This window comes from Triticum urartu, chromosome 2 (genome assembly GCF_003073215.2).
Source record: "Triticum urartu cultivar G1812 chromosome 2, Tu2.1, whole genome shotgun sequence".
Classification (NCBI taxonomy): Eukaryota; Viridiplantae; Streptophyta; class Magnoliopsida; order Poales; family Poaceae; genus Triticum; species Triticum urartu.
In genome coordinates, this window is record NC_053023.1 from 489,278,758 (window position 1) to 489,295,543 (window position 16,786).

Genomic DNA, 16,786 nt, shown 5'->3' on the forward strand with positions numbered 1-16,786 from the left:
ACCAAGCCCTTGGATGAGAAGAGGTTTTGCAAGTTACGGTGTGAGCTAAATATCTTGGAATCCTCAAATGTCCTGTGATCAGGCACACATCCTAACACTTATGCATATTGATGACTTAGATGTGCAACACACAAAGTAAAGTATATCTTCAATCAATGAAGACATACATTCTAAGTGTGAATACATTAATGTGGAATTTGACTTCGGAGCGCCACGATAATTGTGCGCCGTGTCTAGGTCTAATACTTCCTATACGGTGGGTAACGCCACCACCAAACGTTCTATTTTGAAGTGTTTCACTCATGGCGTTACCTCGCAATGTCTTCACATTTGATTTGGCTTCAATCTCAATATGTCTTCATGATTATCTTCACTGCGTTGATTATATAGATATATATATATATGTACTGGTGTTCTGTCCTCTACAGCATTCACTTCTAGCTATGTCTTCTTGTTTGAATCTTTTGAACTAAGTGAATGTGATCAGACCCTAACCTCTCCATGCTTTCTACCTCAAACTCTATCTCTCCAAGTCGTATGCATTCTATTGAAACTGTCAAATGTCTTCTCCGCATCCTTGTCAGCAGAAGACATAGAGACAAACTTTAAAACCGTTTTCAATAATCATTCATCCACAAGAAATCCGGAGAAGTAGGAACGACACCCGACAATCAAGGCGTGCGTGGGATGTGGAACTGCCCCCAAAAAACCGCATGATGGCCACGTGCTGTTCAGATGCGAATCGCCAGGGGCACCTGAGTAATAGCGCAGTGCCGCCTCTATCCCTATAAATACACGATTCACTGCGGTCATTATCTCTTCTTCCACCCTCGCACGAACCCTAGCGCCACCGCTAGCTCTCGACGACGCCGGCGACGAAGCGCTTCACTGCCGCAACCTCTCCGACGCCGTTTTCACGCCGACAGCGGACATCGCTCTCTTCGCCGTCGCTGTAGGTGTCTTCCGTCGCCAAGTTAGGGCACGGAGGATCGAACTGCTCGGCCTCAACTCCCACTTCGTCTAGAAGTTCCAAGTGTGGTAAATAAAACCTCTTTTTACAGCCTCTCTTGATCCTATAGTTCAGTCACTTTCTGCCATAAGAAGTTTCTGCTCTCACAAGTTACATCTCTCTCAGTCTGCATCTCATAACCTGCATAGATATTCACTTGTGCATTACGAAGTAGTTAGATTCCTCACTTGTACTGATCTGTGGGTTCGTACAAATCTGGAACCAACTTCTTATCTATGAGTGAATGTCTTCGCACGATGAGGTCAATGTCTTCTAAACCGATTTATCTTCAAAATCTTCTGAGAATGCATATGACCTCTTCCCCTTCCCTCGCACCTTAATGTTGTCACAGGTACATGTCTGTGGGAGAATCCTTTGGTTCTCATAGTCTGCATTCATTTGCAGAGTACTTGCAGCATCACATCAACTCTCCTAAAGCCAGTTCTTGTTGGTCAAGCAAAAGGAAGCCTTTGAAGACTTTGAACATCTTGAAGCCTTCCAAGTTAAGATTCATGGCTTCAGAAACAGCAGCAAGGAAGGGAGGCAGACAGAGACGTGGTGGAACGTCCAAAGATCTGCCTGATGAATTGGCAAAGATGTACAAAACTGATCCTGAAGAAAGCTATGGTCAGCGCAAGACACGAATCCAATGGATTCGAAGATATTGGGCAGAGCAATGGTTTCAATACCGCTTCGTCACTCAGGAGTATGCCGAAAAGTGCGCCATCAAGAGATCGTGGGGAGACGTATTATACAAAAATCTCGTACCCAGGTCCAGAGACGAAGCCATTGCTCAAGGCTTCTATCCATGCATGGTGAGAGGACCACAGCCAGCTGAAGCACATCCGTCATCACTTCTCTGGTGTCGCGATGACAATCTGTTCAAGCGCAACTTCCAATTTGCTCAGAACTCTGCAAAGCAAAACAAGAAGAAGCTGGGATTAGACTTCAACCCTGGTCCCTCTGAACCAAGGGCAGATGGCACACCCGACGCCGATCCCAATATCATCGGGCCGTATGCCAATCTCTCAGGCCTCATCACCCGCATCCTAGTCCAAGGGACTGCAGTGAATGACCCTCCAGCAGATACTGAGTCTGATGACGCCCCTGCTGCGCCGAAGCCAAAGCAGAAGAAGCCAAAAGCTTTAAAGCCAGCCGCTTCTCCCAAAATCTCAAGAGCGAAGCCATTGGCAACTGCACCTCCTGAAGCCAGTGTGTAGTTTGAAGACTTATCACGAGTCTCCAAGCCCCAAGAAGCCAAGAAGCCTCAGCCACACACAGGCAAAGAGCTCACAGCTGCTGCCATTCTGCGCTGCGAAACCATTGATCTATCAAGCGATGAAGATCTTGGAGATGACGCTCTTGAGCAGCTCATCAAGAGCAAGGAGGAGGCTGAAATCTTCAACAATCTGCCTCTGTTTGATGTCGCCATCATCCACAATTTCATCGATGAATGGTTTGCCTCACCAGACATCAGCTTCAACGATCTGCAGCTGCCCATAGGCCTCAGCGTTGCCTTTCAAGGAGCAATTGCTTCAGAACTTGCAATAGCCCAGCGCATTGTTGAACTGAAGCAGAAAATTGATTTTGAAAAGGCTCAGTTCAAGAAGCACGTGGCCAAGCTTAGCGTGCAAGAAGTGAAAAACTTCAAGATCATGTTGCATGAGCTGAAAGAGAACTTTCTGAAGACGTGTGCCGAAGCTCAAGGCTCGCCAGAGCGCATGAAGACTCTGGCTGATCGCTGCGTGCAGGCCTACAATGAGGCCGAGAAGCGCAAGGCACTTGGGCGTCCCGGCATTGACCCCAGGGTGGCCGCGAAGAAGAAAAAGAAGCCTGCTGTGCCTGAACCAGAGGCGCCAAGGTCAGAAACTGCTCCGATTGTTTTCCCCACTGCAACGACTGGCTCGAAGCCAAAGAGTCGATCAACCGCCTCAGAGCTCAAGAAGACACGGACTGCAGAGGCTGAAGCTAGGAAGAGGAAACACTCTGAAGCCTCTCCTTCTGACCCCACCATCAAGAAGCGCAAGACCAAGAAATCTCGGGCTGCTCCCACAGAGCCCTTGATAGTTGAACCCCTCTCCGTCCGCTATCCTGACGCAGATCGTCAGTTAACAGTGCATGAGCCTGCTTTCATAGAGGCTCCGCACGCTGAAGACATTCCAGCAGCCGACCCCAACGCTGCTGAAGACATTGGTCTCCAAGACAATGTCCAAGGTGATGCAGCCCTTCCTCAGCTTGAGACAAGCGAACTGATCAGCATTGGTCGTCCATTGACGCCAATCACACAAGATGCATCATGGGCAGATCGCCCACAGGAGGAAGATAATGAGCCCCAGCCCACTGCAACTCCACCAGCGTCACCTACATTCCGTAGGCTTCGCAAAGGGCCAAGAGCTCAGGCTGCTGACGACATTTCGGCTGCATCAGCCGAAGAGCATGCAGAAATACCACAAGCTCCAACTTCCCCGCACCAACAAGAGGCAGTTCTCCAGGAGAACGTGCCTGAGTTCGTCCCTCCCACTACACGTGTGGAGGCTGCAAATGTTGAGGCTTCCACAAACAACGCCGAAGAAAATGTGGAGCCCTCCCCAACAACAACTTTAGAAGACACTGAAGCTACTGCTCCTGAACCTTCTGTGCCTGAGTCTGCTGCCGGTCCCCAATTCAACTATCATGTTGCGCACAGGCCCCAGGTCCAGAAGCCGATCCCACGACTCCCAAGGTTCCCAGGTCATGCATCAGCTCCTGGCTCCTTCAACATCAACAGCTTCAGGGCAGACAACACGTTTTTCAACAGCTCCAAGAACCCTTATTCAAGGGAACGGATTGTATCAGATAGGTTCTGGAGCTATCAACAGCGCAGCTATTATTCATGCATCCTATACAACCAAGGCCGCATCTTTCCTCACAAGCGCCTTGAGGTTGAAGCTGTTGCTGGCCTGCCTAGCCTGGAAGACTCACTGGATTGCTTCAGGCAAGTGGGTCTGCTGCCGTTTATCACCGATGAAGAGCACTGGAATGAAGAGCTTCTGCTCCAGTTCTATGCCACCCTGCATATCAAAGGCTACAACAGAGATCCGAAGACTTGGGTCCTGGAGTGGATGACCGGCAATGTCCATCATGAAGCCAATGCTTTCGATATCATTGAGCTTACCAGCCTTCCCACTCCTGGCGAATTCTTCGAAGAAGGCTGCCAACCCCATGCTGAAGCAATTGAGAGCATATTTCAGCGTCCTGAGCCAAATATGAGTCAGATGCTCTCAATGATGAAGCCATTGCCTCATGATGCACCCTATCCAACTGAGTTCTTCGTTGAAGACTTAGAGTACCTTCCCAGAACCATATATCACATCGTCAGGCGGACTCTATGGCCCATTAAGGGGCACTCTCCATATGCCATGGTTGAAGGTGCAATGAAGACTCTCATCTTCTGTATTCTGCATGGCAAATGCTTCAACGCACAGGATCTCTTTATACGCCAACTTGCAGCATCCGGCTCAGATCTCTTTAGTTTGAAGTTTTATGCTCCTTGGGTTATGAGGCTGATCAAGATTCACTCTGCAACTTCATATCAGCCCTCAGCCCGCAACCATCGGATCTTCTTGCCAGATGTGGACACCTCTGTTGAAGCAATATACCCTGAGCCTGCCAAGCAACCATTAAGTCTTCAAAATGCCGAACACCAGAGCTTCACTCAGAATGTCGAAGGTGTTGAAGCCATCTCAAGAGTGTATCCATTGGCTGGCACCACACGTGCCCCTGCATCAACTGAAGCCACTGACAGCACAGCTGTAAAGAGACCCAAGAAGCGCGCTCGTGCACTCAATGACCGAGAGCTTCTTGTGGCTCTTCACCAAAAGCAAGATCAGCATCACGACTGGCTCAAGAGGCAGATGAGAAGCATCATGAAAGACGTCAATCGCATCAGAAATCTGGCAACCAAGAATGCATTCGTCGCACACGAAACCTGTCACCGCACTTGGAAAGGCCTCTCAATGATCTGCACTGAAGCTGAACTTGAAGAGGATGGCTTCATAGAGCGCTTCAAATTTGACACCACACCTCCTAGGAGGGCTGTGATGCACAACACACCGTCACTTGAAGACTCTGAGTATTCCTCATCTGCTGCCACTGTCACTGCGAGGATCATTGATGAAGATGATGATGCTACTTCACCACCACCTGCCTCAGCACCTCAAAGCTCAGCACCGCCAAACAACTTCACCGACCCTGCTGCGCCTGGGAACGCGTAGAAAACTCTATGTCTTCAAACCTTTTTGGTCATTCCTGACAAAAGGGGGAGAAGCATATGATGTTTATAGTCTTCAAGCGGGTCAATATGGGCGGGTGCCTTGTTTTGTTATACTTGCTTCGTGTTTGCAACTCTTGTTTTGCTTCATTTGGTTCTTTTGAGTTGCAAACACTAAAACTCGATGGTCGTCTGCTGCTTGTTTTACCACTCCCGTTGCGAAGATAAATTCCGCATGTGCGACGATAAATTCCGCACTCATCTCATTCTGCAGACGTCCATTTTCCATTATGCATGTTATTATCTTCATATACTTTCACATGCATAGTAGATTGTCATCATAAGCTGAAGCTGATCTCCACAAGTACAACCTGCCATGTGCATTTGCATTCCAAAAGCAAATTAACTTATATGCACATCTTCAGGGGGAGCACTTGCAACTTATGATGACAATTCTTTTACAGACTTCACACTTTATATTCCCCGTTGAAAACTTCAACTAGTTTGTCATCAATCACCAAAAAGGGGGAGATTGTAAGTGCATCTAGTGCCACCCCTAGTTGGTTTTGGAGTATTGACGACAAACCTAGTTGAGGGACTAATGTGTTTGTGAGAATTGCAGGAAAACACAGGTAGAAGTCCCTCATTGATTCGGTTTTACTACCAGAGATGACCCCTAAAACTGTATGAAGACATTGAAGACAAAGGTGGTATATGAAGATATTCACATTGAAGGCTATGACAACAGAAGACACGTTATGAAGCCTATGGAACTCGAAGACTTAGATCCTTCGTAGTTCTTTTTATTCTTGTTGAGTCATAGGAACCACCGTACTGTTAAGTGGGGTCCAGGAGAACCAGTCAGAATGACTGAAGTGATGCCTAAATCAAAAACCTATGTCTTCGAGTGAAGACAATGAGAGTGAATCTTGTCCAGAGCCGGACAAGTCAACTTTGCTTGTAGCCCAAGTAAAGTTGCCATGAGAGTTCGAAATCTGACCGTTGAGACACGTGTCAGTTCCTTAGTGACCCAGGGTCATTTCGGACAAATCAGGTCGGGTTGCCAAGTGGCTATAAATAGCCCACCCCCACAACCATAAACGGTTGGCTGCTCAGATTTCAGTGCACGGCTTTTGTCGTTTGAGAGCAACCCACCTCGAAGCCTTTGAGAGAAAATTCCTAGCGAGGAGAAAAGCCCTAACCACCCAGTGCCAGAGTAAATTGGGCATCACTTAAGTCTTCGTGTCTGAGTGATCTGAAGACTTATTACACTTGAGGACTGTGCATCCTCCAGACGGTTAGGCGTCGCGTTCTGAGCATCCAAGAGAAATTGTGGATTGCCGGTTAACGAAGTCTGTGAAGGTTTGGGAGTCTACCTTGAAGACTTACCAAAGTGATTGGGCGAGGTCTGTGTGACCTTAGCTCAAGGAGAAAACGGTGAGGACTGGGTGTCCTGAGCTGCGTGTTCAAGACTGGGTGTCCGGGACTGTGTGTCCTTTGGTTTAAATACCTAGCCGCTCCAACCAGACGTACAGTTGTCACAGCAACTGGAACTGGTCCAACAAATCATTGTCTTCAACGTGTCACTGGTTTCATCTTCACTTCGTTTGACTTACTGTTATTCATTGTGAAGCCATTGCATGCTTGCTCTATCTTTTGTCTTCACAACGTAACTGTATGAGTTGTTTGGCTTCATAACTTCTTCCTACCTGATCCTTATTACACTGAAGCTGTTTGTCACTGTGCTTTCACTATATTGAATACTTAACCATGGCTTACCTTGTGTAATCTAACTTCCGCTGCATAGTAATAGGCATAATCTTCACTGTTTGTCTTCATAACTCTCACGTTTTGAAGACTTTCGTAAAAATCGCCTATTCACCCCCCTCTAGTCGATATAACGCACTTTCACCCTTGCTGTTCTTCCAACTTTCTTTGAGGAGTTCATCCGCCAACGTTGTCAACTCTTTTGGCCAGTGCTTGTTTCTTGGAGTTCTTCGTCTCCATGGATTGGCCCGCCAACATGGTTGACGGTGTCCTGGACTAGGGGGTACTCACCACGTCGTCTCCCGGTCAGTTAGATTGGGCCGAGGACCCCCATGGCCGTATACTCATGGGCCAGTTCGGACAGCTGCCGCATACAAGGAAGATTCCACAAGACTTGGTAGTCAAGACAAGGACTCCTCCCCCACCGGCGTATTCAGTTAGGACTCTTGTTATCCTAGGCCTCTGGTGCATTATATAAACCAGGGTCAGGCTAGTCGATAGATATACATACAATCATGCCATAGGCTAGCTTCTAGGGTTTAGCCTCTACGATCTCGTGGTAGATCAACTCTTGTAATACTCATATCATCAAGAACAATCAAGCAGGACGTAGGGTATTCCCTCCATCAAGAGGGCCCGAACCTGGGTAAACATCGTGTCCCCTGCCTCCTGTTACCATCCGCCTTAGACGCACAGTTCGGGACCCCCTACCCGACATCCGCTGGTTTTGACACCGACATTGGTGCTTTCATTGAGAGTTCCGTTGTGTGATCGGCAAAAGGATCAATGGCTCGTCTGCAGATTGACTGTGACGTCGACATCTTCGTCACCGGCTCGGCTGCTCACCTTGGCTTGACCGAGGACTGTGCCCTGCCTCCGATCGTCATGTTCAGAAGAGGGCCTTCATCAACACCAACTCCGATCTCTATCAAGATCATGGAGGAAGCGTCCATGGAGCTCGAGGGCTCAACCTCAACATTGCCCTCGAGCGACTGTATTGTTTTTTTGGACAGCGAACGCGTATCCACCGCCATCGCCTCCTCGAGTGTCGTTTTAACGATCGCTTCGGTGGAATTGTGCGGAATAGAGTCTACAACAACCTTGGAAAATTTCGTCGAGTTCCGATGGAGAAATCTCTGACAATCTACGATATACCGGAGCCCTGTCAAATCCAGACGGGAATCTGGACGAGTTTAGGGCGTGGTCTCCAGAGCCCAGATTGGAAGTCCTTTGGAAGATCCAACCGTTCATCTGCTGCGGACTTCCCATATCTATCACCCCTCAAAATTTCAGCTCGATCCAACCGTCCAAACTCCGGGAACCTTTCGATTAGTGCATCACTTTTAAGATCTGTTTTGTGCGCGAATACGGATCCGACCCAAACTCATGTTTCTTTATGAACGTGATATTTGACAACCTTTTTAAAAGGAATTTTCTTCTAAGGTATTATGCGTTGCTTTTAACACGCGCCCATAAAATTTTAATCCTCCTCTGAGGTAATCTTCGCCATCACGCTGGTGTCAAACCAGCCCGGCAATATAGCTCCACGACTGCCGACCTGTGCTAGACATGTCGTCGCTTTTTTAGCCGAGCTCAACTTCTTAGGATCCTCACCTCGGCGAGCCGAATAAGAGTTCGGAATCTCCAAGGATAAATCATCACCAACATCGCCGCCCTACGGATTACACGAAGCAGGCACACCGGCATCGCCGCATGGTCACTTCATCAGACCAGCATTGGCCGCGTCACAAGTTACGACCTGGGTCGGCATGGCCGCACTGTTGCTTCTTCGAGCCAATGTCCATCACGCCGAACTACTTCAACACCTCGGCTGACATGGCAGCTACAACAACTCCTCACTGGCTTGCTCCGTCACCTCGGCTAGACCGGGGACTTGGCTGTTTCTTTATCAACATACTCCGGTGACTTCGGCGTCACCAGTCAACCAGCTTTGTCACGTTAGCTGGACCGAGGCTTCGCCTCGGCAAGCCAACCTTTGCTAGCATCACCAGGCCATCGCTTTATCGCCCATCAGGCAATGGGTGTTGTGACGCCCTCGATTTAATCGTACACTAATCATACACGCAAATGTGTACGATCAAGATCAAGGACTCATGGGAAGATATCACAACACAACTCTAGACACAAATTAAAATAATACAAGCTTTATATTACAAGCCGGGGGCCTCGAGGGCTCGAATACATAAGCTCGAATACACAAGAGTCAGCGGAAGCAACAATATCTGAGTACAGACATGAGTTAGACAAGTTTGCCTTAAGAAGGCTAGCACAAAAGCAACATCGATCGAAAAGGCAAGGCCTCCTGCCTGGGAGCCTCCTAACTACTCCTGGTCGTCGGCAGTCTTCACATAGTAGTAGGCATCCTCCGGGTAGTAGTAGTCATCAGTGGCGTCGTCTGGCTCCTGGGATCCATCATCTGGTCGCAACAATCGGGTATGGGGAAAAAAGAAGTAGTAGAGCAACCGTGAGTACTCATCCAAAGTACTCGCAAGACTTACAACAAATCTAAACTAAGTATGCATCTGTATCAAAGGAATGGGTTGTATATGTGGACTAAACTGCAGAATGCCAGAAGAGAAGGGGGAAAGCCTAGCCTATCGAAGACTAGCATCTTCTGGAAACCACCAACTTGCAGCAACAGGAGGGAGTAGAGTAGTATAAAGTAAAGTAGTAGAAGTGTTATCAACCTCGGCCAGAGATCCTTTGTCGACTCCCTGCGAGAAAGCAATCCCAGAGCCATACTATCCAGTTATCATCACAATCCAATTCTCATCACCATCCAGTTCTAGTTGTATCGATCGGGATACAACTCCAAGTGTCCGTTACCGTAGGACAGGCTATCGATAGATGTTTTCTTCCCTGCAGGGGTGCACCAACTTACCCACCATGCTCGATTAACTCCGGCCGGACACACTTTCCTGGGTCATGCCTGGCCTCGGCCAAACAATATGCCGCAACCCGACCTAGGCTTAATAGAGAGGCCAGCACGCCGGACTAAACCTATGCCCCCAGGGGTCATGGGCCATCTCCTCGGGAGCTCCTGCACGTTGCGTGGGCGGCCGGTGAGCAGACCTAGCTACCTCCTTTAACGAGGCAGGAGCTTACGCAGTCCAACCCGGCGCGCGTCGCTAAGTCGCTGACTTCTATTAAGCTTCGGCTGATGTATACGACGCAGAACGCCCATACTATGCCCACGTGATGGTTAGTGCTATCAGGCCAGAGGCCCCTCGGATCAAATATCCAAATCGTACTGGATTAGGAATGCGCGGTAACGAGCAGAGACTCACGATCGATGTGACCCCGTTGCCCCGTCTCGAGTACTTGCGGCAAGGGCTAAGAATGCCCGGCCACGCCTCGTAAGTATCTCGTGGGCACCTTCCAGGTCAACCCGACTCCACATCACTCGCTAATTAAGCTCGCGCGGGTACCCCTCAGGGTCGACCCGTCTTTAGTAACATGGCTCAGTGTAAAGTCATAGTAACCATAGTAACTGTGTGTCTAACACCAAGGGGAAAACCCAGGGAATCACCCCCGGTGAATCCCACTCGATGTTATCATCAAGGTGAACGTAAGAGGATCCACCCTCGAGGTTCACACTTGAGAGGTTGCACGACAGAGCGGTAACGAAAGTGGTTAAGGAGGAAATCACCCTCGATGACCTCGACCGTATAGCTACACTACGGAGATCTCATTAGGAGTGATGTAAGAGGTTCCACCCTCGGCACTCGATGGTAACTCTGCAGAGTCGTACAACTAGGGGGGTGATGTGCGGTGTCGGGGCCTGGACGTCGATCACATTGATCGAGTCATCGAACATAAAGCGGGGCAACTAGGACAAGGTGGGGTCACTGATGGATCACTAACCATCCTATACTAAGCAGTTTAGGATAAGCAGGTAAGGTATGAAAGCAGGTAACAACAACAGGCTATGCATCAGAGTAGGATCATACAGAAAGCAGTAGCAGTTCTAATGCAAGCATGAGATAGAAAGAAATGGGCGATATCAGAATGCTCAAGGGGGTTTGCTTGCCTGGTTGCTCTGGCAAGGAGGGGTCGTCGGGGATATAGTCGTACTCAGTCGCATCAACGTCGGTCTTGGGGTCTACCAGAGAAGAAGGGGGGAGAAACAGTAAATACGGGGCAAACAAGCATCACAAAATATAACAAGGCAAAACGCGGTGCCAGGGGTGAGCTAACGTAGTACTAAGCGATACTGGCGAAGGGGGGAAACATCCGGGAAAGTTTTCCCAGAGTTAGGCATTTTCGGACAGATGAAATGGAGGGGGACGGTTGCAGGTTTGCTATGCTAGGGACGTGTGGCGGACAAACAGGTTGCGTATCCGAATTCGTCTCGTCGTTCTGAGCAACTTTCATGTATAAAACTTTTTCATCCGAGTTACGAATTATTTTCTATGATTTTTCAAAGTTTTAAACAGTTATTTGGAATTTCCTGAAAATTGGCTAAGTCTGAGAATTGCTTAATTTTAAACATCAGTTAGCTGTTTTCCAAAGGTTATAACTATTGTTCTGTTCAACCTATGGATTAGCGCCTTATATCATTTTTGAGCATTTTTCTGTGATCTACAAGATAGTAGCACTTTCATCTCTGTTAGAGTGCATTTGCTTGATCATCAACAGCTCTAAAGTAACTATGAAATTAAAGCTGTTTTCGGCTTTTCTATTAACAAAACATAGAACTTTGTGATTTTTATAGAATTTAATCTGTGCATCTAACGAATATGGTCCAATGGAAACATTTGAGCCTTGTCAAGTGTACTACCTTCCCATATTTTTTTAGGTCTTAAAAACAGTTGTTTAAACACAGTTTAGGGGCTGCCCAAGGGGTTACTCAATGTATAAACAGAAAAGCTAGCCAGTAACCGCTACAGTAACTAGCATCAGCGGTACAGCAAGCAGCGGCGTGGCTCGGGCGCTGCAGTCGAGCGAGGCGCAACAGCAGCCACAAGCAGAGCAGCGCGGGGCACGCGAGGGCGCGGGCGAAGCCACCTGCAGGCAGGCGCTCGCGCCAGCAGTGCGCGTACGGCGCGGGGGGCGCGCGAGCTTATGCAGGCGGCGGCGCACGGGCAAGCGCAGCAGAGCGCGCGCGGATGGGGAGGCCGGGCGCGGTCGGATGCGGGCGGCGAGCGCGGGAGTGGCCGCGGGCGCGCGTGCGGCTGAGCAGCAGGCGAGCATGGCTGCGTGGGCGGACACGCTCTGGGGCATGCCTGGAGGCGGGCGCGGGGCGCTGTGAGCACGGCGCAAGCTACGACGGTCGGAAGTGACTGGGACGACGACGTCCGATGGCGGTGCTCTACGAAACTAGCCTACGGGCCACGGGAAGGAGCAAGGGGAGGTCGAGGAGGAACGGCGGCTCACAGAGAAGCTCGTGGAAGGCTCGACGAGGCCGGGGCTATCGGAGACGCGCGGATCGACGCGTCGAACGGCGGCGAATGGAGGTTGAAGATGGGCTCGATCCCCGTGATGCGAAGGCGCCCGGCTCGAACTGAACCTCGTAGTTGAAGCAGCAGAGGCAGACGGAGCTTTTGAATAAGCTCCTTGCCGACGAGGATGACGAGGAGCAGGCAGGCAAGGTTGGCCATGGCGACGACAACGTCGGGTTCGCGTTGGGGAGAAGAGAGCGAGTGAGGGAGAGGGGAAAATGGGCGCTAGGGTTTGGTTGGGGGTTGCAGGGGGCGAGGGGTGGCCTTAAGCACGACGGGGAACCGCGGGATGGCCGCCACGGCGGAATTGCCGGCCAGGGAGGCGTGGATGTCCGCCACAGCCTCCTCCTGTTTCCTGTAGCGTGGGGAGGGAGAGGAGATGAGGTGGGTTGGGCCGACCTCTTTGCTAGATGGGCCATAGTGCCTATTAGTTTAGGTCCACCTCGTCTCCTTCCTTTTTATTAGTTTCTTTTCTATTTATTAGCTCCTGTTTTTAAATAGGTTCTGCTATCAAATGAATTTTTTGGACCATGTAACTTTGCACATAACGCAAGCACTATATTCTGGGGCTGCACAAAACGTTTGGGTCAAATGGAGTTAATATAAATTATGATTGTATTTAAAAAGGGCTAAAAAGGTGTTGATGGTCCACTGTTTAAAATCCATGGGTATTTTTAAGCATCTCCAAAAATATTTGTCTAATGAAAGAAAATTAGGTAGTGAATATTTCCAACCTAAGGAACATTTTTAATTTACGGTTTTATAAAAATTATAACTTGACTTGGCATTCAAACTTGGATTTGAGTTTGGTTTGAAGCAAAGCGAGGAGTATCAAAATAATTATGATGTCATAGTATCATTAGGCATGATATTACTGTAGCATGATTCTCCGGGTGTTACAAAACTCCTCCACTACAAGAAATCTCGTCCCGAGATTTAAGTGGGGAAGTAAAAAGTAACCTCGGGAGAACTGACCCTTATAGGGTTAATTATCTGGTGAACAATTCAGGGAATTTGGCAGAAGTATCTCTCAAGTTGAAACTTAATAAAACATCGAGAGCAAAGTATGAAGGTACAATAGGAAGTTTCAAGCGGATGGACAAACGATTGATACCTGAACAGAGTGTGAGAAAGGGGTTCAGAGCTTCAGGGATAGATCATCTCTCGGAAGGTGGCTCGTGACATGATACGAAGCCAAGCATGAGGAATAACCTTAGAAACAGGGGGTACAGGAGAGTCAGGTTTCGATCCTGTGGAACTGTGGGTTAAGGGCCCACCATGTGGGTTAAAAGAGAAGGAGTGATGACATCTTGCACGGTCATGATAGCAAGGCATGTCAGAGGGTAGCCTGTCAGTTATGTCGACAACAACGTCAGTTCCAAGGGCGAGGGACGAAGAGAACCATTATCCTGCTCGTTGAACGAGGTGGGCCATTAGGCAAAGTTCTCATCCATCGGTGGTTACCGGAATGTCAACAGCAATAATAACAGGGTCTTTACTAACAGAGTTGTACATTGAGGTGCTTACCTAAGCAAGAAATTATCTCTACTGAGATAAGTTAGTTTACCGTAAAGGTTAAACAAAAGAATGGAAAGGAAAAATATGATCAATATATTAATCAGAACAATGGAAAGAAAAATGTGTTTAAGCACAATTATCAGGAGTATATCCTTCCCAAGGACAAGCAGAGGATGATATCCATGACAAGATAGAAGTATAAAACCATTTAGGTAAGGGGAAAGAAATTTCATGATATTATCCATACAAAGGTGTTTGGATAATTGATAAAGAAAAAAAATTAATATCGTGCTTCAAACGTTCTTATGGAGATCGGATTACCACAGACATGCTTCGAGATACCATTGACATGGCTTCAAGAAAAGGTCAGACTTTGGATACACCAAGGATCCATCAGAAACAATCTTAGAAAATAAGTCATACTATTTTAGCAAGGAAAAGATGAGGGTGCGGCCGATGGGCTCAGCCACAATCCACCGACATGCCAAAAAAGGATGTATTTCTAAAATTACATGAACAAGTTTGTGTTGGGGGAAGACAAGAATGTTGTTGGTGCTGACACAAATCATCAAGAGGCAAGGATGGTATTACTAGCCATGAATTCAATTGACATCTCTGAAGAAGCCAAAGCGTTGACGGTGATCAAGACAAATTTTGTCAAGAGACTCTATGAAGATGCCATCGAGTAGAAAAGGAAGGATGAAGTGCAAGGCTATGAGAACCACGGATTCAAACAAGCTCAAAGTCAAGCTTGTTGTTCGAGGTGAAATGATAAGATGAGGAAGATCGACGTAAGCTTAGCTCATCGTCAGAAGTTGCTCCGGGCATAAGGACCAGGTAGCACAGTTAAAAAGTTGACATGATAAAAATATAGCCGATCATGCTAGGAATGATGTGATGGGGTATAAAGCTTCTCAGTATCAGGTACTAGGTGTAATTCCAGAAGGTAAATCGGAGTAGAGGTTGGACGGGGGAAATGATTTGCAGAGGATAAGTAATTTTAACTTACCCAGTAAATGGGATCAAGGAGGAAATATGGTTGGGACCATAACTGCAAGGGATCCAATTTACGATACTGGAAGAATATTCAAATGATTAAATATCCTTGCAAGAAGCTTTCATGATAAGTTCCACGGCGTGTCCGTGGGCATGAACACAAAGGTTCAGGGTCGACTCCCACTTCTACAATGCATAACCTTTCATTTTACTTCTCTCTCTTGATGAAGCTGTAGTATTGAAATTTTATCGGACGAAAATCCGGTAGAGTAAAACCCGCATAAATCTCGAGTTCACATAGATTAGGGAAGGCATAGGTTCGACCCGTAGGGGTATCTTAGGAACATATACCACTAACTTCAGGATTAAAATATACCAGCTCGAAACCAGAGCATGGTTGACACAAGCAGATGATAGAATTTACCAAAGGCATTATGTGTCAGGGCAAAACTCACAAGTTTAATGAATATGAAGGACATTGTCGGATAATAATCCAACCAAGGATATGGCGGTCCATAAAAGATCTGATGTGAGTATCGATACTCATCCAGAAGAAGAAAGAATGCAAAGGCGTCGGGTTATAGATATAACTGGATAACTTCAAATCTTGAATACAAAGGAATTACGATTTTCAAATCAGAGGATCTGAAGCAGAGGCTCTGATCAAAAGATAATTGAGTTGAATCGATACAGGTCGACAATCAATCAAGGTTTGATTTGACAAGAACAAGCTCATGTTTGGAGTGATGTCTGAGCCGGAAGGATGAATGCTAGGATCTGATTGAGGATTACGAGCATTCGTGACGCATTGGATCAAACAAGAAGATGCTAGAAATATGGAATTAACCATAATGCAAGCAAACAAGAATTTCAACACAATAGGTTGCGGAGGATTTTCGGAAGATCGAATGGTATTCCGAAGATTTTTGTGAAATACCTAAACAATTGGGGATGAACGAATCCCCGATAATTGTGAGGAATTATTCGTGCATGTATTCAGGTGGAAAAGGAGCTACAACGCAGCAGGCACAATAGATTCTCGAAATACCTGAAAGTATTACAAGGCATCTTGTAATGACAAGATCAACTGGGGATGACAATATGAACGACGGGTGTATGTAGTTACCCAGAGGGATTTATCGGTGATATGGAATTGCAACGGCGAAGGGCACAAGGGTTTCGGGGAAACATCGGAGAGTATCTTCGAAATCTTCTGAAGCAGCAAGCGATCATCTGGACTGAAGGGGCTCTCTGGTAGGAAGTGGTTATGAGAACCTAAAGTTAGAGTTAGTAAAATCTTTTAACCCGAATGGAAGAGAGATCAGAGTCCTAGAGTATAGATGAGGAGTAAAAGATCCTAATACCACCCAAATGTCAACATGGGCCCGTAAGACACACAACCATGTTAGTAAAAGTTTTTCAGTGACTAGACTCAACTTCGGCCAAGGAGTTTGGAAGGGGAATTCCTACAGGCAGTCGGCTCTGATACCAACTTCTGACGCCCTCGATTCAATCGTACACTAATCATAAACGCAAATGTGTACTACGATCAAGATCAAGGACTCACGGGAAGATATCACAACACAACTCTAGACACAAATTAAAATAATACAAGCTTTATATTACAAGCCAGGGGCCTCGAGGGCTCGAATACATAAGCTCGAATACACAAGAGTCAGCGGAAGCAACAATATCTGAGTACAGACATGAGTTAGACAAGTTTGCCTTAAGAAGGCTAGCACAAAAGCAACAACGATCGAAAAGGCAAGGCCTCCTGCCTGGGAG